The 24,815-nt window shown below is 46.3% G+C and overlaps 1 long non-coding RNA gene across 1 annotated transcript in view; it reads left to right on the forward strand.

Annotated features, from left to right (window-relative positions):
- LOC143822436 (uncharacterized) overlaps nucleotides 1–24,815 on the forward strand; it is a 49,772-nt gene that overhangs the window by 14,239 nt on the left and 10,718 nt on the right. Inside the window, exon 2 of the long non-coding RNA XR_013226157.1 lies at nucleotides 17,702–17,963. This is a non-coding gene — a long non-coding RNA (uncharacterized LOC143822436). The remainder of the gene's footprint in view (nucleotides 1–17,701; nucleotides 17,964–24,815) is intronic.

The following is a 24,815-nucleotide window of genomic DNA, read 5'->3' on the forward strand; positions in this document are numbered from 1 at the left end:
ATGTGGATGCTGCACTTTGTGAGCAGGTTCAGAAAATATCCAAGCGGCAGGACCTTGTCATCATGGGTGACTTCAATTTCCCAGATGTGTGCTGGGAAACAAACTCTGCGAAGCGTCCTCAGTCATGCAACTTTCTGACCTGCCTGGCTGACAATTTCATTTATCAAATGGTAGATGAACCCACAAGAGGTTCAGCCATACTGGACTTAATACTGACCAAAAGGCAAGAGTTGGTAGATAAGGTGAAGGAGGTGGGGACCATAGGGGGAAGTGACCATGTCCTCATAGAATTCCTTTTGAGATGGGGAGGCAAGGAAGCTTGTAGCCAGACGCGGATGTTGGATTTTCATAGGGCAAACTTTAATAAACTCAGAGACATGATGAATGTCATACCATGGATGAAAATGCTGGAAGGGAAGGGAGTATGTGAAGGGTGGGCGCTACTCAAACAAGAGCTATTGCATGCTCAATCAATGACTATCCCAGAAAGAAGAAAACATTGCAGGAGCTCTAAGAAGCTTATTTGGATGAATAGAGAACTTCAAGAGGAACTAAGAAAGAAAAGGAAAATGTTCAGGAAATGGAGGGAAGGACAGAGCTCTAAAGAAAAGTACCTACAGGTTACTAGGCACTGTAGATCAATCATCAGAAAGGCCAAAGCTGAGAGTGAGCTAAGATTGGCCAGGGAAACCCATTGTAACAAGAAAAGATTTTTCAGTTATGTGAGGAGCAAACGTAAAGTAAAGGAGGCAATAGGCCCACTGTTGGGTGCAGATGGACAAACTCTAATGCAGAGAAAGATGCAGAGGAAGATGCAGAGAAAGCAGAAAGGCTTAGCACCTATTTTACATCTGTTTTTTCCCACAGGTTAAAGGGTTTAGGCTCATCTAGAGACAGCAGTAGCCAAAGGATAGTGTCTGGATGGCTGGTTGACATGGATAGAGAGGTTGTCGAGGGGCATTTAGCTGCACTGGATGAGTTCAGATCCCCTGGGCCGGATGAAATGCACCCGAGAGTGCTCAAAGAACTTGCAGAACCCTTGTCCATCATCTTCGGGACCTCTTTAAGGACTGGAGATGTCCCGGAGGACTGGAAGAGAGCAAAAAAGGGAGGAAAGATGACCTGGGAAACTACAGACCAGTGAGTCTAACCTCTGTTGTGGGAAAGATAATGGAACGATCTGCAAACATCTGGAGGACAATTTAGTGATCCAAGGAAGTCAGCATGGATTTGTCTCCATCAGGTCCTGTCAGAACAACCTGGTTTCCTTTTTTGACAAAGTAACAGGTTTGCTGGATTGTGGAAATTCGGTTGATGTCGTTTACTTGGATTTTAGTAAAACTTTTGATAAGGTTCCCCATGATGTTCTGATGGATAAATTGAAGGACTGCAATCTGGATTTTCAGATAGTTAGGTGGATAGGGCATTGGTTAGAGAACCGCACTCAAAGAGTTGTTGTCAATGGTGTTTCATCAGACTGGAGATAGGTGAGTAGCGGGGTACCTCAGGGCTCGGGGCTCGGTCCGGTACTTTTTAGCATATTTATTAATGATCTAGATGAGGGGGTGGAGGGACTACTCATCAAGTTGCAGATATCACCAAATTGGGAGGACTGGCAAATACTCTGGAAGATAGAGACAGAGTTCAACGAGATCTGAACACAATGGAAAAACGGGCAAATGAGAACAAGATGCAATTTAATAAAGATAAGTGTAAAGTTCTGCACCTGGGTCAGAAAAATGAAAATCATGCCTACTGGATGGGGGATACGCTTTTAGGTAGCACTGTGTGTGAACGAGACCTTGGGGTACCTGTGGATTGTAAACTAAACATGAGCAGGCAGTGTGATGCAGCGGTAAAAAAGGCAAATTCCATTTGGGGCTGTATCAACAGAGGCATCAAATCAAAATCACAAGATGTCATAGTCCCATTGTATACGGCAGGGAGAGTCAACCTGTGGTCCTCCAGATGTTCATGGACTACAATTCCCATGAGCCCCTGTCAGCAAACACTGGCAGGGGCTCATGGGAATTGTAGTCCATGAACATCTGGAGGACCACAGGTTGACTACCTCTGGTATACGGCACTGGTCAGACCACACCTGGAGTACTGTGTGCAGTTCTGGAGGCCTCACTTCAAGAAGGACATAGATAAAATTGAAAGGGTACAGAGGAGAGCGATGAAGATGATCTGGGGCCAAGGGACCAAGCCCTATGAAGATAGGTTGAGGGACTTGGGAATGTTCAGCCTTGAGAAAAGGAGGTTGAGAGGGGACATGATAGCCCTCTTTAAGTATACGAAAGGTTGGAGGAGGGCAGGATGCTGTTTCTGTTTGCTGCAGAGGAGAGGACACGCAGTAATGGGTTTAAACTACAAGTACAACGATATAGGCTAGATATCAGGAAAACTATTTTCACAGAGTAGTTCAGCAGTGGAATAGGCTGCCTAAGGAGGTGGTGAGCTCCCCCTCACTGGCAGTCTTCAAGCAAAGGTTGGATACACACTTTTCTTGGATGCTTTAGGATGCTTTGGGCTGATCCTGCATTGAGCAGGGGGTTGGACTAGATGGCCTCTATGGCCCCTTCCAACTCATGATTCTATGATTCTATGGTATGACACCAGCGCCCTCCCAGCTGCATTGGCTCCAGATTGGAGACCAAATCAAATGCAAGGTTTCGGTTCTCACTTCAAAACCCTAAATGGTCTGGGACCTTTGTATCTTCAGGACAGCCTCTCCCCCCTATGTTCCTCAAAAGGCAGTAAGGTCTCTTGACCAGAATGTACTTCAGATCTCTGGCCCCATGGAATCTAAACTGGCCTTCATGAGGACCAGGGCCTTTTGGGGCCTGACCCAAGCTCATGAGTGGTAGAATAGTCTGCCAAACAAGATTAGAACCCAGAAAAGATTCAGCCATTTCCTAAGGCTTGCAAGACGGAGCTGTTCTGCCAAGCCTCTCACTGAGGTCTGGCATCTGATATATGAACCCATGGCACCCCCCAGTGAGTGTTATGCTATTATTTCCCTCTTTCTCATAGGATAGGCAAATTTCTATGGGCAATATTGGTCTTGCAATCTTCTCTCATTTTAAAGTCAGCAGCCGGGTATAATGGTTAAGAGCAGGGAACGCTAATCTGGAGAATGGGGTTTGATTCCCCAGTACTCCACATGCAGCCCTCAGGGTGACCTTGGGCTAGTCACAGGGCTGTTCTGACAGAGCAGTTCTTTCAGAGCTCTCTCAGCCCCACTTTCCTCACAAGTTATCTGTTGTGGGGAGTGGAGGCTGCTTTGGGACACCTTTGGGTAGTGAAAACAGGGGCATAAAAATCAGATTTTCTTTTTATTTCAATCCATCAGATGTTCATTTTTTGTATTTTTAGGAAAAAATATATCTAAAAACAAGAGAAAAAGACAAGGTGGATTTAATTTGTTCAGGAATATATTTTTAGAATACTATTGACTGATTTTACCTATCAGATGATCCACCCTGAGTCAGTCAAGATAGGGCAAAATAAAAGTTCAAGTATAAATAATTAAAAAATTAAAGAAAGAAAGAAATAAGGAAATAAAGAAATAAAGAAATAAGCCATGTCTGTAATGAAGTTGCCTCCAAGAGGTGAAAAAGGACAGAGGGTGAAGGAAATCTCACAGATTATGCTTGCCTTGAGAGGTAAGAAAGGGAAGAACTCCAGCAATAGCACTCTCAAAAAAACCCAGAGGAAAAACAGAAAACAAACTGAATGCCAAAGCGAGCAAAATCTAGGTAGAAGGAAAAATATAACTCGATGGACACGTGCAGTGAAAGTGCAGAGACATGGAGAATGAGAAAAATACACCCAACCAAAATGCAGAGTAAAATTTAAATAAACTAGTAGTATATAAAAGGCCTAGAGCCTCTTGTGGCGCAGAGTGGTAAGGCAGCGACATGCTGTCTGAATCTCTGACCATGAGACTGGGAATTCAATCCCAGCAGCTCAAGGTTGACTCAGCCTTCCATCCTTCCGAGGTCGGTAAAATGAGTACCCAGCTTGCTGGGGGGTAAACGGTAATGACTGGGGAAGGCACTGGCAAACCACCCCGTATTGAGTCTGCCATGAAAACGCTAGAAGGCGTCACCCCACGGGTCAGACATGACTCGGTGCTTGCACAGGGGGATACCTTTACCTTTACCTTTATATAAAAGGCCTAAGTGTGGAACTTCTGAAAAGAAGCAAGATATTGCCCTAACAGGAACAATCTGGAGATGAGGGATTGTACTTAACTGGAAAGAAGGGGCTGACTTCACTCCTGTCTCATTGCCTGTTCCCCACCCCCTACTGGGTCTTCTTTGTACGTTCCTGGTTCCAACAACTGGCAGCGGCTATCCAGGATCACAGGTCTTTCATCCTGCCAGCTCCTCTTAACTGGACATGCTGGGGATTGAACCTGGAACATTCTGCGATGCCAAGGGGATGTTCTACCACCAAGCCATGATCCCTCCTCATCAACCAGCTTCCTTTTCATGGCCAAAGACAGAACCTTGTGGGGACCTTCAGTGTGCAAAGCCTGTCCACAATCAATGGTCTATTCCCTCTCCTTTAACTTGGATATTGGTTGTTTCAAGTGATAGGAAGAACAGACTAAGATAGGGAGATCGGTCTTCTGAAGCACAGTGCTTCACTTTCCTGATAGAAACTGGGCTTTTCATGGGACTGCACTTCTGTAAGAGCATGCTTGGCCTTGCATTGGAATTTCCCCACAGAGGCTTAAATATGACAGCTGTAATGCAAAGGTCCCCAACTTGATACCCACCAAGGGCTTTTATAAAGGGACCAGGGCTAGGTGGGAATTCTTCCCAGCATAGCTTCTGACTGGCCACTGGAGATCTGACAGATACTGCCAGATGAGTATTTTTTAGCCAGCTCAATAAGTACACTTGCTTGTATGCATTTTGAAACAATATGTTAATTTTAGAAACATCCTGGAGGTGGGTAAATGTTGTCCCCATCTTCAAGAGAGTGAAAAAGAAGGATCTGGGTAACTACTGACCTGTCAGCTTGACATCTGTAGCTGGCAAATTTTGGAACAAATAATCAAGCAGTTGGTCCTTGAGCAGCTGGAACAGAAAGCTGTGATTTCTAAGACTCAGCATGGGTTTTGCAAGAACAAGTCATGTCAGACCAACCTTATCTCTCTTTTCGAAAAAGTGACTACCTTGCTGGATCAAGGGAATGCATTGGACATAGTTTATCTGGATTTCAGTAAAGCTTTTAATAAGGTTCCACATGATATTCTTGTTGACAAGTTGGTAAAATGCAGTATGGATCCTAATTCTGTCAGGTGGATCGATAACTGGTTGACAATTCGTACCCAAAGGGTACTTGTTAATGGTTCAGCATCTTCTTGGAAAAGAGTGACAAGTGGAGTAGCCCAAGGATTTGTAATGGGGCCTGTCAACATATGTATGGTCAACATATTTATAAATGATTTGGATTTGGATTAATGGAGGTACTTATTAAATCTGCAGATGATACTAAACCGGAAGGGGTGGGAAACACAACTGAAGACAGCAAATGAGGCTGCATGGGTCCTTATGAGGACCCCGTGAAGAGCCCATGTTCTACTTGCCCTCTGCCAGCGACACTGGTTGCTGGTGGAGTTCTCGATAAAGGTGTTGCTATTAAACTTTAAGGTCTCATGTGGTCTGGGCCCTGTGTATCTACGGACCGCTTCTCCCTGTCTGTGCCCTGGAGAGCCCCATGCTCTGCAAATACCAGCCTGTTGGTGATTCCTGGCTCCAGAGAAATATCATTATCATTATTTATTATTATTATTATTATTATTATTATTATTATTATTATTATTATTATTATTATTATTATTATTATTATTATTATTATTATTATTTAATTTATATCCCGCCTCTCCCCGGAGGCTCAAGGCAGGTCACATAAAAACCAATCCCCTAAAAGAATAAAAGCACAATAAAACATACAATTAATACAAAAGTTAAGACAAGAAAGGCGGCAAAATTCAATATAGCTAACCCAATTCCACACCCACTAAGAAGGGAAAGGGAGGGGGCAGATGACAGACGCAACCGTCACATTTGTGAGGGGGGCTAGATCTTCTTGCTGCCCAGCCTCAACTGAAAGCCTGGCGGAAGAGCTCCGTCTTTCAGGCCCTGTGGAATGGCTACAATTCCCGCAGGGCCCGCAGCTCTTCCGGGAGCTCATTCCACTAGGTTGGGGCCAGGACCGAAAAGGCCCGGGCCCTGGTCGAGGCCAGGCGAGCTTCCTTGGGACTGGGAATGACCAGAGTGTAAGGCCTCTGGCTAGCCTTCACTATAGCCAGGGCTTCTGCTTAGTGGAATGAGTCACCAGTTGAGACCTGGACCCTGGCGGACCGAACGAAGTTCTGGAGGGCCCGTAAGAGGTGCTCTTCCACCAAGCATATGACTGAGGCCAGAATGATGCAGGAATAACTATGGCCTCCTCTGCCCCTCCTCTGCCCTCAGGACATGGCTCAGACCTAGTGTCGGCCATGGCAACACTGGGGCTTTTGCAGTTTGTTGCCGAGCCCACTCATCAGGCCGGCCACACCCTCGGCTTGATCTTTGGTGCGGGGATAGAGGTGAGTCTGGATGCGGCCTTGGCCGTTCCATGGTTAGACCACTGTGCCTTCTGGGCCTGGCTCAAGACTCCACCCCTTCCCCACTTGGGCGGCAGACGTATTTTGGTCAGCCCATGGAGACTTATGGATCCTATTGGATTCCAGAATGCTCTGCGGGACCCAATAAAGGTAAAGGTAAAGGTATCCCCTGTGCAAGCACCGAGTCATGTCTGACCCTTGGGGTGACGCCCTCTAGCGTTTTCATGGCAGACTCAATACGGGGTGGTTTGCCAGTGCCTTCCCCAGTCATGACCGTTTACCCCCCAGCAAGCTGGGTACTCATTTTACCAACCTCAGAAGGACGGAAGGCTGAGTCGACCTTGAGCCGGCTGCTGGGATTGAACTCCCAGCCTCATGGGCAAAGCTTTCAGATGGCTGCCTTACCACTCTGCGCCACAAGAGGCTCATTTACGGGACCCAATACCTCCTGGCAACTCGTTGGTGGCCATGGTGGAGGACTGGCAGTCTCGCCTACCTGCTGCTATAGACGTGGTTGCTCCTAGACGTCCTCTCTGCCCTCGACTCAAACGGACGCCTTGGTATTCTGGGGCGCTGCGGGAGAAGAAGAAGGAAGTGAGACGACTGGAGCGAGTGTGGCGGAAGACTCGTGACGAGGCCACAATAACATCTTATTGCATGCTTATGCGGGCGTACGAGATGGCAACGAAAGTGGCAAAACGTGAGTTTTTTGCCACGGAAATTGTGTCCGCAAGCTCTTGCCCGGCCCAATTATTTAGAGTAGTTCGGTCTCTTACCACCCTCGAGGAAGGGCGCCAAAATATTAGGAAATCGGATCTTGGCTGTGAGGCATTAGCAAGCTATTTTGTGGATAAAGTCTTGTCGCTCCGCCACGACCTTCCCGCTACAATTGATACCTCTGGAGGTGACGTTTGACGGCTTCAGGCGGCTCTCTTTAACTGTAGTGGACAGGTTGCTGGGGAGGGTGAGGGCTGCCATTTGCCCCCTGGATCCCTGTCCATCTTGGCTCCTCAAAGGTGGGGGGGCCATGGATAGGAGAACAGCTTGCGGAAATTGTCAACTGCTCCCTACCATCTGGGGTATTTCCGGAGCTGTTTAAGGAAGTGGTGGTTCGCCCTCTACTCAAGAAACCATTGCTGGACCCGGTGGGGGGGGGGGCGCTCTTTTAATTGGTTTTGTCGTGACCATCTTGGGGTTTAATCTATGTGATGTAAACTTTAAAAATTTTAGGGGTTTTTATGTATTTTTTCTGTAACCCGCCACGAGCCTTTGGGGAGTGGCGGGATAAAAATCTAACAAAGAAATAAAATAAATAAGTATTGCATGTCCTTCTTGTGATGCTGGCTCTCCCCTGCGTCTTAGGAGATTATCCCACCATAGTGGCCTAAGGGAAGGGCAGCATACAAATGTAACAAACACAATACATCCTCACAATCATCGTAAAATAGTGTTAAATAATTGCTGGCAAAGCAATAGTGGTGGCTGAATTGGCAAACTGTTAGATTTTAAAATGTTTCTGTTTTAACGTGGATATCTGTTCTAAACCATCCCAAGCCCTCTTGCAGGGAAGGATGGTTAATAAATTAAAGGATAAATAAATAAAAATAAAGCACTCGGGGTGGCAAACAGTGAATGAGCATCAAACCAAGGTCCCCGGCTGCTGAGGACTGGCCAAGAGAGGCGTCATGGGATCAGACTCACGGGAGGCCCTTGCCCTCTCCAGAACGTCCTGGAAGGCCCCCTGGCCTCTCTCTAAGCGGGCTCCCCTTCCAAGCATGCTCAGTGAACTCACCGCAGGGAACAAAGGTGCAGCCGGCAGAATCGAGACTGATCTCATTTGTGGTCCGAAATGCAGTGCCATGGAGCAATCCAATTACTTTAGCTTTACAAAAAGAAGCATCTCCGCACAGTTCGTGAAGGGGGCATGCGCTTAAAAGCGGGATCATTCAGCCTCGCAAGAATGTCCTGGAACAGACCAGGGTGTGTTTCTTTTCCTTGCAGGCGAATTCATCTGAGATCTAAGCATCACACCCTGAGCAGAAGGCAGGAGTCCTCTTGTGGAGCTGACCCAAGGAGAACTTGAAAATGACCGGGGGGGGGGGGGAGAGAAAGACGGCCAAATGGGCTGCCCCTGCCATCCATCTATGGCCTACCGAGGCAGAATCTCGACTGGAGTCAGAAACGGAAATGGCTTCTGGGCATTCTGGCCGTGGGTCGGCTCCCCTGATTTCTGTTTCGAATAGTCACCACACTAATTTACTGGGTGAATCTGCTTGTGATGTAATTCTCCAAAATGCCACAAATGGCCACGCTGTCTTTGTAGCAGATCACTGGGGGGAGTGTGTGGAAAGCTTTGTAACAGCCAAACACCAGGCAATGGGGGATGGGAAAGGGAAAGGGAAAGGGAAAGTATTGGGTACAGAACCCATAAGGAGACAACTGAAATCCTGGGCCTGAATTTTCTGGGGGTGATGAATGAATGGAAACTGCCAGGAGCAGCAGCCACGGTTATCCTCAATTATCCTCAGTTTGACAATTCCGCTGCCCTCAGGGTTACCTGGTTACCCTCAGTTTAGCAAGAGGAAAACAGTGGCCAGAGAGGAAGGATAAGCTCCACCCACATGCGCACATACACACAAGTTAGAATAATAGAATCCTATAGGCCATCCAGTCCCACCCCCTGCTCAGTGCAGGATCAGCCTCCAGCATCCAGGAGAAGGATCTGTCCAGCCACTGCTTGAAGACCGCCAGGGAGGGGGAGCTCCCCACCTCCTCAGGCAGCCCTTTCCACTGCTGAACTAGACTCATAGAAGCCTAAAGCGGGAAGGGTCCATGGAGGCCATCCAGTCCCACCCCCTGCTCAGTGCAGGGTCAGCCTCAAGTATCCAGGAGAAGGATCTGTCCAGCCACTGATCGAAGACTGCCAAGGTGGGGGGCTCCCTGCCTCCTGAGGCAGCCCATTTCACTGCTGAAGTGCTCTGACTGTGAAAAATGTTCCCCCTGATATCTAGCCGTCACCAGTATCGTTCTACACGTAGTTTAAAGCCATTACCACAATTCCTCTCCTCTACTGCCCTCCTCCAAGTGACAACCTTTCAGATCCTTCAAGAGAGCCCTCCGGTCCCCTCTCAGCCTCCTCTTCTCAAGGCTGAACATTCCCAAATCCCTTAGCCTCTCCTCCTAGGGCTTGGTCTCCCCAGGTCCTGGATTATCCTGGTTGCTCTCCTCTGCACTCTCTCAATTTTGTCCACACCCTTTTTGAAGTTCCTTGTAAGTTCCCCATTTGTAATGAATGTAATTTGCGTATCAATATATTCGAGTGGAACCCCAGAACTGTCAAAGCCAATTTATTCAGAGCACTATCCCTTGCAATCAATATTGTGAGGCAGCTTTCTTGTGTTTCAGCCGTGCAGCTGAAAAGGCAATTCCAGACCTGAATGAAAATAAATGTTTAACTCAGGAATATGTTTCAGTTAATTATCGCTCAGCCCCAGCCAGCCAGCAGAGACGTCTCTCCCCCTGAACTTGAACCAAGGAGGAGCTTTAAATAGAAGAGAACAGAAAACCAAGGGCCATTCCACACGACTTTAATGTAGCAGAAGGCTTGCAGATTGTAAACGCTACTAATTTGCAGTTCCGCAGAACGTCGCACACAATCTGCCACACTCCTGAAACAGTCCCGCAAAAAGCGATTTGTTGTAGGACTTAAAGGGAAATCGGGAAAAGTGGATTCACCCTCCGAAAAGCACTACACTCTTGCAAACAATCTGCAACAGTAGCGAAAAAGACCTGTGCGTTCCCATTGTTGTGGTTCCAACAAAGTCCCTCCCCCTGGCTCTCTCCTCCGAACTTCCGGCGAAGCGATCGCCATTTTTTTTTCTCAGAGCAAGCAGAAAGCAATGAACCAGCGAGCCTTCATTCACCCAGCGAGGCTTCTCCGGTTACAGTCCCTCCACAGAAGTGCTTTAAATCTCCTCTAAGTCCCCAAGCACAACACAGCCCCGTTTGCAAGTTCCCTTTATTTTCGGCCGAAAATCGCACCCGTTCGGGGGGGTGGGATTTTTCTTTTCACTCGGGGGAGCGTGGTAACGATGAATCGGCAGCTCACACGCCAGCTGCCAGCTAGATGGGTCTCTAGTTAGGAAGAATCAAGGCATATTCATTGCAACGTGTGTGTGTGTTTTTTTTTAAACCTGTTCTTAAAGGGAAAGGGGCTTTCCCGGGCCATGATAACAACCGCCCATTGGCTGTACGTTAGATTCACGGCCAGGGGCAGGACAAAGCACAGAAAAAATCGCTTCCTGTCTAGCGATTTTTGCGAGATCAGAAAGCTGTGGGAAACGAATGAAACGCTACTGGATTCCACTAAAAAAGCAGGTATGCGTAATGCCGAGATGCACTTTTAAAAATAGCATTTCCGCTTTGCGGGACCAATTGGCAACATTGGTCCTTGTGCGGAAAGGCCCCAAGTTTGTTACCTGCCCCATTGTTGCTTGTGGCTGGGGGGCTGAGCAGTGACAGTCAGCTTCCACGCTTTGAGTGAAAGAAGGTGAAATTGAAATCCTTTCTATTGAAATGCAGAAAACTGACTTGGAATAGAATGGATGGGTGCTAGGTCTCACGCCGCCACTGGTGTTGCCTCTCCACCCACGCCGCAGCGCTGGATGCCTTGGGCTCCAACGGCCACTTCAGTGGCCAAAGCAAACAACCCTAGAGATCACCCTAACTACTCTAGCCTGAAGATAAAAGGTCTAGAGTCAAGGAATCTATTTTTGGAAGTCATGGATACTCAAGGCCCACATCCAGTCACCTGCAAGGAGTGTCCCATGTTTGTCTTCCTCCCTGAAGACAAGATGGACTACACTTGTCATAAGTGTAAATTGGTAGGGCTTATAGATGTGGGGCCTGGAGGAGAGGATTAGAGCACTGCATGAAATCAAGCAAGGAGAGGATTTCATTGATAGGAGCAGTGCAAACCTGCATGTGGAGAAGGAGAACAGTCCAAAGGAGAAGGGTGCTGTAACACAAGCACAAAGGCATCGAGCGAGACGGCACTTGGAGCCATTGGAGCTCAAGAACAGATTCCAGGCCCTTGCAAAGGAGGTGGAAGCAGCATTGAGGCGAGAGGAAGAACCAACACGAATCCAAAGACAAATTGAATGCACGGGACAAGAGGAAATGGCATTCGAAGGTAAAGGAAAGTGTTGGACATTAGTGATTCTCTGCTGAGAGACGTGGAATGGCATGTGGCTAAGCCTCATTCCCTTGTTTGAGAGGTGTGTTGCTTCTCAGGGGCAAAGATTAAAGATATTATAGAAAGGATGTAAAACTGATAAAACCTAAGGATCACTACCTGTTTGTGATGGTCATAGAATCATAGAAACATAGAATCATAGAGTTGGAAGGGGCCATACAGGCCATCTAGTCCAACCCCCTGCTCAACGCAGGATTAGCCCTAAACATCCTAAAGCATCCAAGAAAAGTGTGTATCCAACCTTTGCTTGAAGACTTCCAGTGAGGGGGAGCTCACCACCTCCTTAGGCAGCCTATTCCACTGCTGAACTACTCTGACTGTGAAAAACCTTTTCCTGATATCTAGCCTATATCGTTCTACTTGAAGTTTAAACCCATTACTGCGTGTCCTCTCCTCTGCAGCCAGCAGAAACAGCATCCTGCCCTCCTCCAAGTGACAACCTTTCAAAGTCTTAAAGAGGGCTATCATGTCCCCTCTCAACCTCCTTTTATCCAAGCTGAACATTCCCAAGTCCCTCAACCTATCTTCATAGGGCTTGGTCCCTTGGCCCCAGATCATCTTCGTCGCTCTCCTCTGTACCCTTTCAATTTTATCGACGTCCTTCTTGAAGTGAAGCCTCCAGAACTGCACACAGTACTCCAGGTGTGGTCTGACCAGTGCCGTATACAATGGGACTATGACATCTTGTGATTTTGATGTGATGCCCCTGTTGATACAGCCCCAAATGGTATCTGCCTTTTTTACCGCTGCATCACACTGCCTGCTCATGTTTAGTTTACAATCCACAAGTACCCCAAGGTCTCGTTCACACACAGTGCTACCTAGAAGCGTATCCCCCATCCAGTAGGCAGTAGCCGGGAGCTAAATATAATGGAGATAAATCTCTGGCTGCATTGGTGCTGCCGGCATGTGGGATTTGGACTCTGGGACCATGGGATAGGTTTCCTAGGAGAAGGCTTGCTAGCACAGGATGGGCTGCACCTATCCAAACTGGGGGAGAATGTGTTTGGCAGGAGCCTGGGGAGATTCATCAGGAGAGCTTTAAACTGAAGTCACAAGGGGAAGATACCCAATGTAGGGATTCTAATATAAAAGAGAACGAATACCGATGGCCTGCCTGGGAAGGATAGGTCAAATCGAACCTAGGTTAAGAGGCTTCAGGTGCCTGTACACCAATGGCCAAATAAGAAGGAGAAGCTCGAGCTTCTCATGCAGACAGAGAGAGATGATTTAGTGGGCATTACAAAAACTTGGTGGAATGATTCCCATGACTAGAATGCAGTAGTAGATGGGCATGCGTTGTTCAAAAGAAACAGAAAAGTTTGAAGGGGAAATGGAGTAATGCTGTATGTGATGAGAGGGCTTGTCTATCAAGAGATACTAGAATAAGAGTATGACACTTTATAGGGAACCATCCGAGTGAAGATAAGGAAAGGAAAGGCAAAGACTTCAGTGATCAGGGCCTGCTACGGACCATCTAACCAGGGTGAAGGTGTAGCCTCTGACCTCCGTAAGCAGCTTGATAGACTATCCCGGCAACAAGACCTTGTAAGACCCTGCAACAAGACCTTCCTCCACCCCCCCCCTTTTTTAGGAAGTGGGATAGGAAGGGGATCTTATTACTGTGCCGCCATGTTGTGACATTTTAAAGTCTTTTAATGGGAGTTTTAATGGGGTTTTAAGACACTGTAACCCGCCATGAGCCATTTGGGAGTGGCGGGAAATAAATCGAAATAATAATAATAATAATAATAATAATAATAATAATAATAATAATAATAATAATAATAATAATAATAATAATAATAATGGGTGACTTCAGTTTCCCTGATGTGTGCTGGAAAATAAACTCTGCTAAGTGCCCTGAGTCAGGCCACTTTCTGACCTGTGCAGCTAACAATTTCATTTAAATATGCTGAAAGAACTTATGAAAGGCTCGGCCATACTCAGTACTGAGCAACAGGCAAGAACTGGTCCATGGGATGATGGGGACCTGGGGAGGGGGGAGAGTGACCATGTCATCTCATAAGTTGGGGGGGGTGTCAAGGAAGTTCATATCAGATGTGTCTGTTAGACTTTAGTAGGGCAGACTTTAATAAACTCAGTTAACAGCCTAATGAGTTTATAATGGCTCCTTGCCTTGGTGGGAGGACACCCACACTGTTGCTTATTTTCACTTCAGTCAGTGGTGGGAGGAATTTGTGGGAGCCAGAACAATGTCTTTCCTCATAGGGCTTGGACCCCAGACCTCGGATCATCTTCGTCGCTCTCCTCCGCACCCTCTCCATTTTGTCCACTTCCTTTCTGAAGCGAGTCCTCCAGAACTGCACACAGGACTCCAGGTGGGGTTTGACCAATGCAGTCTACAGAAGAATATGACATCTTGCAGTTTTGATGTAATGCCTCTGCTGCTAAAGCCCATTTGCCTTCTTTCCTGTTGCATCATACGGTCAGCTCATATTTAGCTTACGGTCCACAAGTATCCAAGGTCACATTCACACACGTTGCAACCCACAAGTATATCTCCCATGTAGTAAGGATGCTAATCATTTTTGTGACCCTGGTGTAGAACTCTGCACTTCTCCTTACTGAATTGCATCTTGCTCTTATTTGCTCACTTTTCCAATACATTCAGATCTTGTTGATCTCTATCTTCAGGAGCATTCGCTACTCTACCCAATTTGGTGTCGTCTGCAAATTTAATGAGGAGTCCCCCTCCCCCCTCATCCAAATCATTGATAAAAATGTTGAAAAGGACCAGACCCACTACTGAGTCCTGTAGCACCCTTCTGCTCCCAGCCCTCCAATACCATTAACAACCACTCTTTGTGCTGAGGTTTTTAGACAGTTCCCTATCCATCTGACTATTCAAAAACTCATTGTGCAGCCCTCCAGTTTACTCATCAGAACATCATGGGGAACCTTATCATCAGCATTACTGAAATCCAGGTAAACAACATCCACTGAGTTTCTGTGATCTAATCAGCTCATCACTTATTAGGAAGGAAGGAAACCAGGTTGGTCTGGCAGGACGTGTTGGAGACAGATCAGGGCCAAATGGACAGATTTTTCTTGAGACTTGGAAAGAAAAATCTCCTTGGTGGAGACATGCAAGGATTCTAAACCACTCTTCTGTGGAATGGGTTTTTTTGGGCCGGCACCTGACAATGGGGGGTGGGCATAACTCCAGTGATGGGGTAGGCCAGTGGGCAAAGCAGCAAGGGTGGGGTTGGGGAGAGAGAAGGAAAAGCGAGGGAAGGGGACAGGATGCCCCCTCCTTGCAAGTTCCCTGGGACTGACCAACTGACCAACATACTGACCAACAGGCAAGAGTTGGTGGATGAGGTGAAGGAGGTGGGGACCCTAGGGGGAAGTGACCATGTCCTCATAGAATTCCTTTTGAGATTGGGAGCCAAGGAAGCTTGTAGCCAGACGCGGATGTTGGATTTTCGTAGGGCAAACTTTAATAAACTCAGAGACATGATGAGTGTCATACCATGGACGAGAATGCTGGAAGGAAAGGGAGCATGTGAAGGGTGGGCGCTACTCAAACAAGAGCTATTGCATGCTCAATCAATGACTATTCCAGAAATACGAAAACACTGCAGGAGCTCTAAGAAGCCTATTTGGATGAACAGAGAACTTCAAGAGGAACTAAGAAAGAAAAGGAAAATGTTCAGGAAATGGAGGGAAGGACAGAGCTCTAAAGAAGAGTACCTACAGGTTACTAGGCACTGTAGATCAATCATCAGAAAGGCCAAATCTGAGAGTGAGCTAAGATTGGCCAGGGAAGCCCACTGTAACAAGAAAAGATTTTTCAGTTACGTGAGGAGCAAACGTAAAGTAAAGGAGGCAATAGGCCCGCTGTTGGGTGCGGATGGACAAACTCTAACGAAAGATGCAGAGAAAGCAGAAAGGCTTAGTGCCTATTTTACATCTGTTTTTTCCCACAGGTCAAAGTGTTTAGGCACATCTAGAGATGGCTGTAGCCAAAGGATAGTGTCTGGGTGGCAGGTTAACATGGATAGAGAGGTTGTCGAGAGGCATTTAGCTGCACTGGATGAGTTCAAATCCCCTGGTCCAGATGAAATGCACCCGAGAGTACTCAAAGAACTTTCCAGAGAACTTGCACAGCCCTTGTCCATCATCTTCGGAACCTCTTTAAGGACTGGAGATGTCCCGGAGGACTGGAAAAAAGCAAACGTTATTCCGATCTTCAAAAAAGGGAGGAAGGATGACCCGGGAAACTACAGACCAGTGAGTCTGACCTCCGTTGTGGGGAAGATAATGGAACAGATATTAAAGGGAGTGATCTGCAAACATCTGGTGGATAATTTGGTGATCCAAGGAAGTCAGCATGGATTTGTCTCCAACAGGTCCTGCCAGACCAACCTAGTTTCCTTTTTTGACCAAGTAACAGGTTTGCTGGATCGAGGAAATTCGGTTGATGTCATTTACTTGGATTTTAGTAAAGCTTTTGACAAGGTTCCCCATGATGTTCTGATGGATAAGTTGAAGGACTGCAATCTGGATTTTCAGATAGTTAGGTGGATAGGGAATTGGTTAGAGAACCGCACTCAAAGAGTTGTTGTCAATGGTGTTTCATCAGACTGGAGAGAGGTGAGTAGCGGGGTACCTCAGGGCTCGGTGCTCGGCCCGGTACTTTTTAACATATTTATTAATGATCTAGATGAGGGGGTGGAGGGACTACTCATCAAGTTTGCAGATGACACCAAATTGGGAGGACTGGCAAATACTCCGGAAGATAGAGACAGAGTTCAACGAGATCTGAACACAATGGAAAAATGGGCAAATGAGAACAAGATGCAATTTAATAAAGATAAGTGTAAAGTTCTGCATCTGGGTCAGAAAAATGAAAAGCATGCCTACTGGATGGGGGATACGCTTCTAGGTAGCACTGTGTGTGAACGAGACCTTGGGGTACTTGTGGATTGTAAACTAAACATGAGCAGGCAGTGTGATGCAGCGGTAAAAAAGGCAAATGCCATTTTGGGCTGTATCAACAGAGGCATCACATCAAAATCACAAGATGTCATAGTCCCATTGTATACGGCACTGGTCAGACCACACCTGGAGTACTGTGTGCAGTTCTGGAGGCCTCATTTCAAGAAGGACATCGATAAAATTGAAAGGGTACAGAGGAGAGCAACGAAGATGATCTGGGGCCAAGGGACCAAGCCCTATGAAGATAGGTTGAGGGACTTGGGAATGTTCAGCCTGGAGAAAAGGAGGTTGAGAGGGGACATGATAGCCCTCTTTAAGTATTTGAAAGGTTGTCACTTGGAGGAGGGCAGGATGCTGTTTCTGCTGGCTGCAGAGGAAAGGACACGCAGTAATGGGTTTAAACTTCAAGTACAACGATATAGGCTAGATATCAGGAAAAAGTTTTTCACAGTCAGAGTAGTTCAGCAGTGGAATAGGCTGCCTAAGGAGGTGGTGAGCGCCCCCTCACTGGAAGTCTTCAAGCAAAGGTTGGATACACACTTTTCTTGGATGCTTTAGGATGCTTAGGGCTAATTCTGCGTTGAGCAGGGGGTTGGACTAGATGGCCTGTATGGCCCCTTCCAACTCTATGATTCTATGATTCTATGATTCTTCTATGACTCCCCACTTGCTTTTATCTAATATTCTTGAGTCCCACATTCTCTGTTTTATTATCTAAATTAGGGAGGCATATAACTATTGCTTGTTGCTTTCACCTATGAACAGTAGCCAGGGGCTCAGAATTAATAAATACACCATGGCAGAAAAATATACATCAAATATTTTCTCAGCTTTCCATTTTTTATTTCCTTTAGAATATTATACCTTCCAGGCTCCATGTTATTGGAGGCAAAATAACCAGATGTTGACGCATCAGTCTCTGAAGGGGAAATGTTGCAGTGATTGTGAAGTTGCTAGCTGGAATCAAGTCAGTGCAGCTCCTGTTTGCAGGAAACAGCATGGAAGAAAATTAATACAAGCCACACTGGGGATGCTTCAGTGAGTCGAACCAATCATGTTCTGCGTCATTCCTAAAGGCCAATCTGTCACAGGCACTGTCCTCTGGAAAAGAACACGGTGAGTAGCATGTTTAGCATCCCAGACTCCATAGACCCACCAGAATCCCACCCAAGCCACATCTGATGGGCGAAAACCGTCCCCACCATCGGACCTGCTTTTTCTTTTTGCCTGCATGGCAAATGTCTCTTCCTGCCCAGCCAGTAGGAGGGTCACCCCAAAGGGCCTGCAGAGCTACTGGGGGCCTTAATGCTGTCCAGCTTTTCATGGAGGATCTGTGCCAAGGGCTTGCAGCCTGTGGGGGTTGAGGCCTGCCACTGCCAGGCAGGGGCTGAACTGTGGCCCCCACATCCCTAACAAGCAATGCCAGGCTGCTGCGAGGGGACTTTGATTTACAGCCCGTCCATTGGCCACAGGAAGACGGTTGCCCTAATAGGAGTCCAACAGTGCAATTCACTGCCCAGTAATTCCAAGCCCACTGATGTTAAGGGACTTAAACGAGAATTATTACACCAACTGGGGCTGCCAATCTCCAGGCGGTGTCTGGGAATCACCGAGAATTACATTGCCACTGATTCCCAGTTTCCCTGGAGAAAATGGCTGCTTTGGAGGGTGGACTTTATGACAGTACAGGCTGCTGAGGCCCCTCCCCTCCCCAAATCCCTCCCTCCTGAGGCTCCACCCCCAAATATTTATTAATTTTCCACCTTCAGATGCAGTCTTTTCTACTCCCCAAATCAGGGTTTCTTGGGGACCCTGACAAGGTTTCCCCAATGGATGGGAGTTATATAGGTTTAAAATCTGTAAAACATTTATCAGGTGATATGACCATCTATGGTCCTGTTAACCCTCCCCCCCCATACACACACAATGGCCAATGATGGGCCTGGAGGGGGTGGGAAGGGGAGGGACTCTGGGTAGGTGTGTTCACAGCTGTGCTTCCCAATCATAATCTGCATGATCGTGCCTTTGCTGGGGTTTCTCAAAGCCTGAAGAATGTTTCTGGGGTTTCTGAATGGTAACAAGGTTGAGAAAGTCTGCCCTAGATAATTGCTACCTGATTGCTACCAGGGTGTAGTCTGCACAGGGCTTTTTACCCACCGCCAGCTTGAATAAATCCCTGACATCTACACTGAATTCAATTTCCACTTTGATTTTAGGTGCTTTATATTTCCCTTCTGCAGCAAGCATGGTTGATCTTCAAGTATTTGAAAGGTTGTCACTTGGAGGAGGGCAGGATGCTGTTTCTGTTGGCTGCAGAGGAAAGGACACGCAGTAATGGGTTTAAACTTCAAGTACAACGATATAGGCTAGATATCAGGAAAAAGTTTTTCACAGTCAGAGTAGTTCAGCAGTGGAATAGGCTGCCTAAGGAGGTGGTGAGCTCCCCCTCACTGGAAGTCTTCAAGCAAAGGTTGGATACACACTTTTCTTGGATGCTTTAGGATGCTTAGGGCTGATCCTGCGTTGAGCAGGGGGTTGGACTAGATGGCCTGTATGGCCCCTTCCAACTCTATGATTCTATGATTCTATGATTCTATGATTCTATGATTCTATGATTCTATGATTCTATGATTCTATGATTCTATGATCCAGAGTGACCCTGCCTTTTCCCTGTGATATCCAGGAGTGGATATAACCCTCGATATTTGATAAACCAGCACCAGGAAGTGTGCAGCTTCCTGCTTTGTGTGAATAAAGAGCCTGGGAGCAAAGCTGTCTTCCCTGATTGGCCAGGGTTTAAGTTCAAAGGCTTCCTCGTTCCCAGGTTGCAAGGCTTCCCTTAAAGGAGAAGCCTTAACTTCTCTCAGTAGAAGCTCCAGGATTTCTAACTTCTCTCGGCAGAGATTTCCCTCTGGGATTTATTCCCCCTCCTCTACTGTCTCCAATCCTCCTCCCCCCCCTCCACTCATTAAAAAAAAATAGACACCTGCTGCGCTTGGCTCCCCTCGTCCTTTCTGAGCTTTCCTAATCATGTGAAGAACACTTTTTGTTTCAGTGGGGAGGTGGGGATAGAGGAAGACCGGAATTCAAATCAATCTGAATTCAACAGGATCCACAACGGAAAAAACAAAGTAAGTGCAGAATCAGCCCAGGTTAGCATACTGTCAATGCATTGGAGTTAGTTCTTGGGAAGCCCACTCTGTAACGGACGTCTGCTTGGTGACTTTGGGCCAGACGGATGCTCAGACCTACTGCACAGGATTGGGGTGAAGATAAAAAGGAGAAGGGAAGGATGTTGCAGTCCATTTTGGGTTCCTCTTGGAATAAAGTAAGTAAACAAATGTCTGTTTTCTGCACATGATGTAGTTACCAAACAGAATTTAAGAGAGAGAAAACCTCTGTGTTATCCTGAACGGTGGTTAGTGTTGGTTAGAATCATAGAATCATAGAGTTGGAAGGGGCCATACAGGCCATCTAGTCCAAACCCCTGCTCAACGCAGGATTAGCCCTAAGCATCCTAAAGCATCCAAGAAAAGTGTGTATCCAACCTTTGCTTGAAGACTGCCAGTGAGGGGGAGCTCACCACCTCCTTAGGCAGCCTATTCCACTGCTGAACTACTCTGACTGTGAAAATTTTTTTCCTGACATCTAGCCTATTTCGTTGTACTTGAAGTTTAAACCCATTACTGCGTGTCCTCTCCTCTGCAGCCAGCAGAAACAGCATCCTGCCCTCTTCCAAGTGACAGCATCCTGCCCAGAAACAGCATCCTGCCCTCCTCCAAGTGACAAACTTTCAAATACTTAAAGAGGGCTATCATGTCCCCTCTCATCCTCCTTTTATCCAGGCTGAACATTCCCAAGTCCCTCAACCTATCTTCATAGGGCTTGGTCCCTTGGCCCCAGATCATCTTCGTCGCTCTCCTCTGTACTCTTTCAATTTTATCGACGTCCTTCTTGAAGTGAGGCCTCCAGAACTGCACACAGTACTCCAGGTGTGGTCTGACCAGTGCCGTATACAATGGGACTATGACATCTTGTGATTTTGATTTGATGCCCCTGTTGATACAGCCCAAAATGGCATTTGCCTTTTTTACCGCTGCATCACACTGCCTGCTCATGTTTAGTTTACAATCCACAAGTACCCCAAGGTCTCTTTCACACACAGTGCTACCTAGAAACGTATCCCCCATCCAGTAGGCATGCTTTTCATTTTTCTGACCCAGATGCAGAACTTTACACTTACCTTTATTAAATTGCATCTTGTTCTCATTTGCCCATTTTTCCATTGTGTTCAGATCTCGTTGAACTCTGTCTCTATCTTCCGGAGTATTTGCCAGTCCTCCCAATTTGGTGTCATCTGCAAACTTGATGAATAGTCCCTTCACCCCCTCATCTAGATCATTAATAAATATGTTAAAAAGTACCGGGCCGAGCACCGAGCCCTGAGGTACCCCGCTACTCACCTCTCTCCAGTCTGATGAAACACCATTGACAACAATTCTTTGAGTGCGGTTCTCTAACCAATTCCCTATCCACCTAACTATCTGAAAATTCAGATTGCTTATCCATCAGAACAACTTGGTGGAATGATTCTCATGACTGGAATGTAATGGTGGATGGATATGAACTGTTCAGAAAAAACAGAATAGATCGAAGAGGTGGAGGAGTGGCACTGTATGTGTGGATAGGGCTTACCTGTCAGGAAATTCTAGTCAAGGAGAGCATATCTACAGTGGAAAGCATCTGGGTGAAAATAAGCGAGGGGAAAACAAACAGTGTGGTGGTTGGTGTCTGCTACCGACCGCCTGACCAACGAGAGGATTTGGATGCTGCACTTTGTGAGCAGCTTGAGAAAATATCCAAGCGGCAGGACCTTGTCATCATGGGTGACTTCAATTTCCCAGATGTGTGCTTGGAAACAAACTCTGCGAAGCGTCCTCAGTCATGTAACTTTCTGACCTGCCTGGCTGACAATTTCATTTATCAAATGGTAGATGAACCCACAAGAGGTTCAGCCATACTGGACTTAATACTGACCAACAGGCAAGAGTTGGTGGATGAGGTGAAGGAGGTGGGGACCCTAGAGGAAAGTGATCATGTCCTCATAGAATTCCTTTTGAGATGGGGAGCCAAGGAAGCTTGTAGCCAGACGTGGATGTTGGATTTTCGTAGGGCAAACTTTAATAAACTCAGAGACATGATGAGTGTCATACCATGGACGAGAATGCTGGAAGAGAAGGGAGCATGTGAAGGGTGGGCGCTACTCAAACAAGAGCTATTGCATGCTCAATCAATGACTATCCCAGAAAGACGAAAACACTGCAGGAGCTCTCAGAAGCCTGTTTGGATGAACAGAGAACTTCAAGAGGAACTAAGAAAGAAAAGGAAAATGTTCAGGAAATGGAGGGAAGGACAGAGTTCTAAAGAAGAGTACCTACAGGTTACTAGACACTGTAGATCAATCATCAGAAAGGCCAAAGCTGAGAGTGAGCTAAGATTGGCCAGGGAAGCCCATTGTAACAAGAAAAGATTTTTCAGTTATGTGAGGAGCAAACGTAAAGTAAAGGAGGCAATAGGCCCACTGTTGGGTGCGGATGGACAAACTCTAACGAAAGATGCAGAGAAAGCGGAAAGGCTTAGTGCCTATTTTACATCTGTTTTTTCCCACAGGTCAAAGTGTTTAGGCAAATCTAGAGATGGCCGTAGCCAAAGGGTAGTGTCTGGGTGGCAGGTTAACATGGAAAGAGAGGTGGTCGAGAGGCATTTAGCTGCACTGGATGAGTTCAAATCCCCTGGTCCGGATGAAATGCACACGAGAGTACTCAAAGAACTTTCCAGAGAACTTGCACAGACCTTGTCCATCATCTTCGGAACCTCTTTAAGGACTGGAGATGTCCCGGAGGACTGGAAAAGAGCAAACGTTATTCCGATCTTCAAAAAAGGGAGGAAGGATGACCCAGGAAACTACAGACCAGTGAGTCTGACCTCTGTTGTGGGGAAGATAATGGAGCAGATATTAAAGGGAGCGATTTGCAAACATCTGGAGGACAATTTGGTGATCCAAGGAAGTCAGCATGGATTTGTCTCCAACAGGTCCTTCCAGACCAACCTAGTTCCTTTTTTGACCAAGTAACAGGTTTGCAGAAAGCCTGAAAAGCATATAAGTGACAGGAAGCTGTAAGGGGCCATCTTGTGTGGACGACTGCCTGAAATAGCTGAGCAGCAGGGTCCAGCCCCACACACACTCAAATGGTTTCACAGCTTTCACAGGAATCCTCTTAAACCTGTGCTTTCTGCTCTACCGCAGAGACACCATGAGCCGCTTTAAAATTACATGAAAGTTCATGGCAGGAGACCCATCAAGAACTTTGGTTTCTGAACCACGAGCAAGGCAAAATCCATGATGGCAAACCACCTCTGAACATCTCCTGCCTTGGAAATTCTATGGAGTGAATCAACGTAATTCAGCTGACGCTTAATTGGCAAACCAACCAACCAACCAACCAACCACTGCAGCAAAAGTAAACAGGAGCCCCGCAGTACTTTTATTCCAGCACAACCTTCCTTGACATTCCCAGTGTGATGCCTGAATCACAGCTGTTGGGATCAAATCAATAGGAGTTGATTCTGCACTGGCCAGGGGTTCTGGGGTTTTTGGGGGGAGGTGTCATCTGGACACGGAATGGGTGGGCAGGTAGTTGTGAAATTCCTGCATTCTGCAGGGGGTTGAACTGGATGACCCTGGAGGTACCTTCCAACTGGCATTTTTATTGCTTGTGGTATATCCTAGGGAATAATTGCCAGGTGCATGGAGATTTTGTGATTTCATGGATCTGCAGATGTAACAGAAGGGGCCTACAATCTCTAGAGGGACTGTATCTGGTCCTGCACCATTGGACACATGTATGTTGTCAGCCCCTTCAGGCTGTGCCAAACAGACCACATACCCCCCCCCCTCCCGTTTCCTAACACAGAGCTAGGGAAGTGCCTGGCCTTGCTTGGCCTGACCAGTGTAGGTATGACTTCCATCGTTTTGAAAACACAGGAGTTGACCTAGAAGAGACAATGCCTTTGGGGTTTCTTCCAAATGACTCTACCTGCCTACTTTTCAGGCCTTAAAAATGTACAAAAAAATTACAAGAGGATTTCATAACTTCTCCTTACCCTTAATACAGATACATCTATAAAACAATTTATACTTGACCCATTCTAAGAGCCATCCTGACAGGTATATTTTCAGATTTAAGTTGAGAGCTTAACATTAAACATTTTCTACAGATCAGTATGAGCTTTGGCCCTATAGCAATACACTAGTAAAGAAAGAATAAGGGGGGGGGGAACCCCGTTTTATATTTCCGGCACTAACGATTATATTACCTATATGCCTACAGAAGAAAAGAAACAAGAGAGAAAGAACCACTGCTTCCCCTTTTTCATAAAAATAGAAATATAGAATACAGTATAAGTTATTAATACAGAGAATAGTAAAGTTTCCAGGTTTAGATTAAATGCTTATCATTAAACATATCTTGTAGAACAATATGAGCTTTGGCCCTGTATCAATACCCTAATATAAAGAAAAGAAAGTAGGGCATTAGGTTAAAAATGTACAAGAGAATTACATGCGGATTTCATAGCTTCTCCTTCCCTTAATACAGATTCAGCTTACATAGGAAATCTGAGGCCCCATGTTGACTACACAATGGTATAGACGTATAAGCTTATTCACATTTCAGCCATATATAGGAGGGGGGAAAAAGAAGCCTACTTTATTACCACTTTTATCATAATTTTTAGTAATTTTTACAATCACTTTTAGTGTCGCATACATCTATAAAACAATTTATACTTGACACATTCTAAGAGTCATCCTGACAGGTGTATTTTCAGATTTAAGTCGAGAGCTTAACATTAAACATTTTCTACAGATCAGTATGAGCTTTAGCCCTATAGCAATACACTGGTAAA

This window comes from Paroedura picta, chromosome 1 (genome assembly GCF_049243985.1).
Source record: "Paroedura picta isolate Pp20150507F chromosome 1, Ppicta_v3.0, whole genome shotgun sequence".
Classification (NCBI taxonomy): Eukaryota; Metazoa; Chordata; class Lepidosauria; order Squamata; family Gekkonidae; genus Paroedura; species Paroedura picta.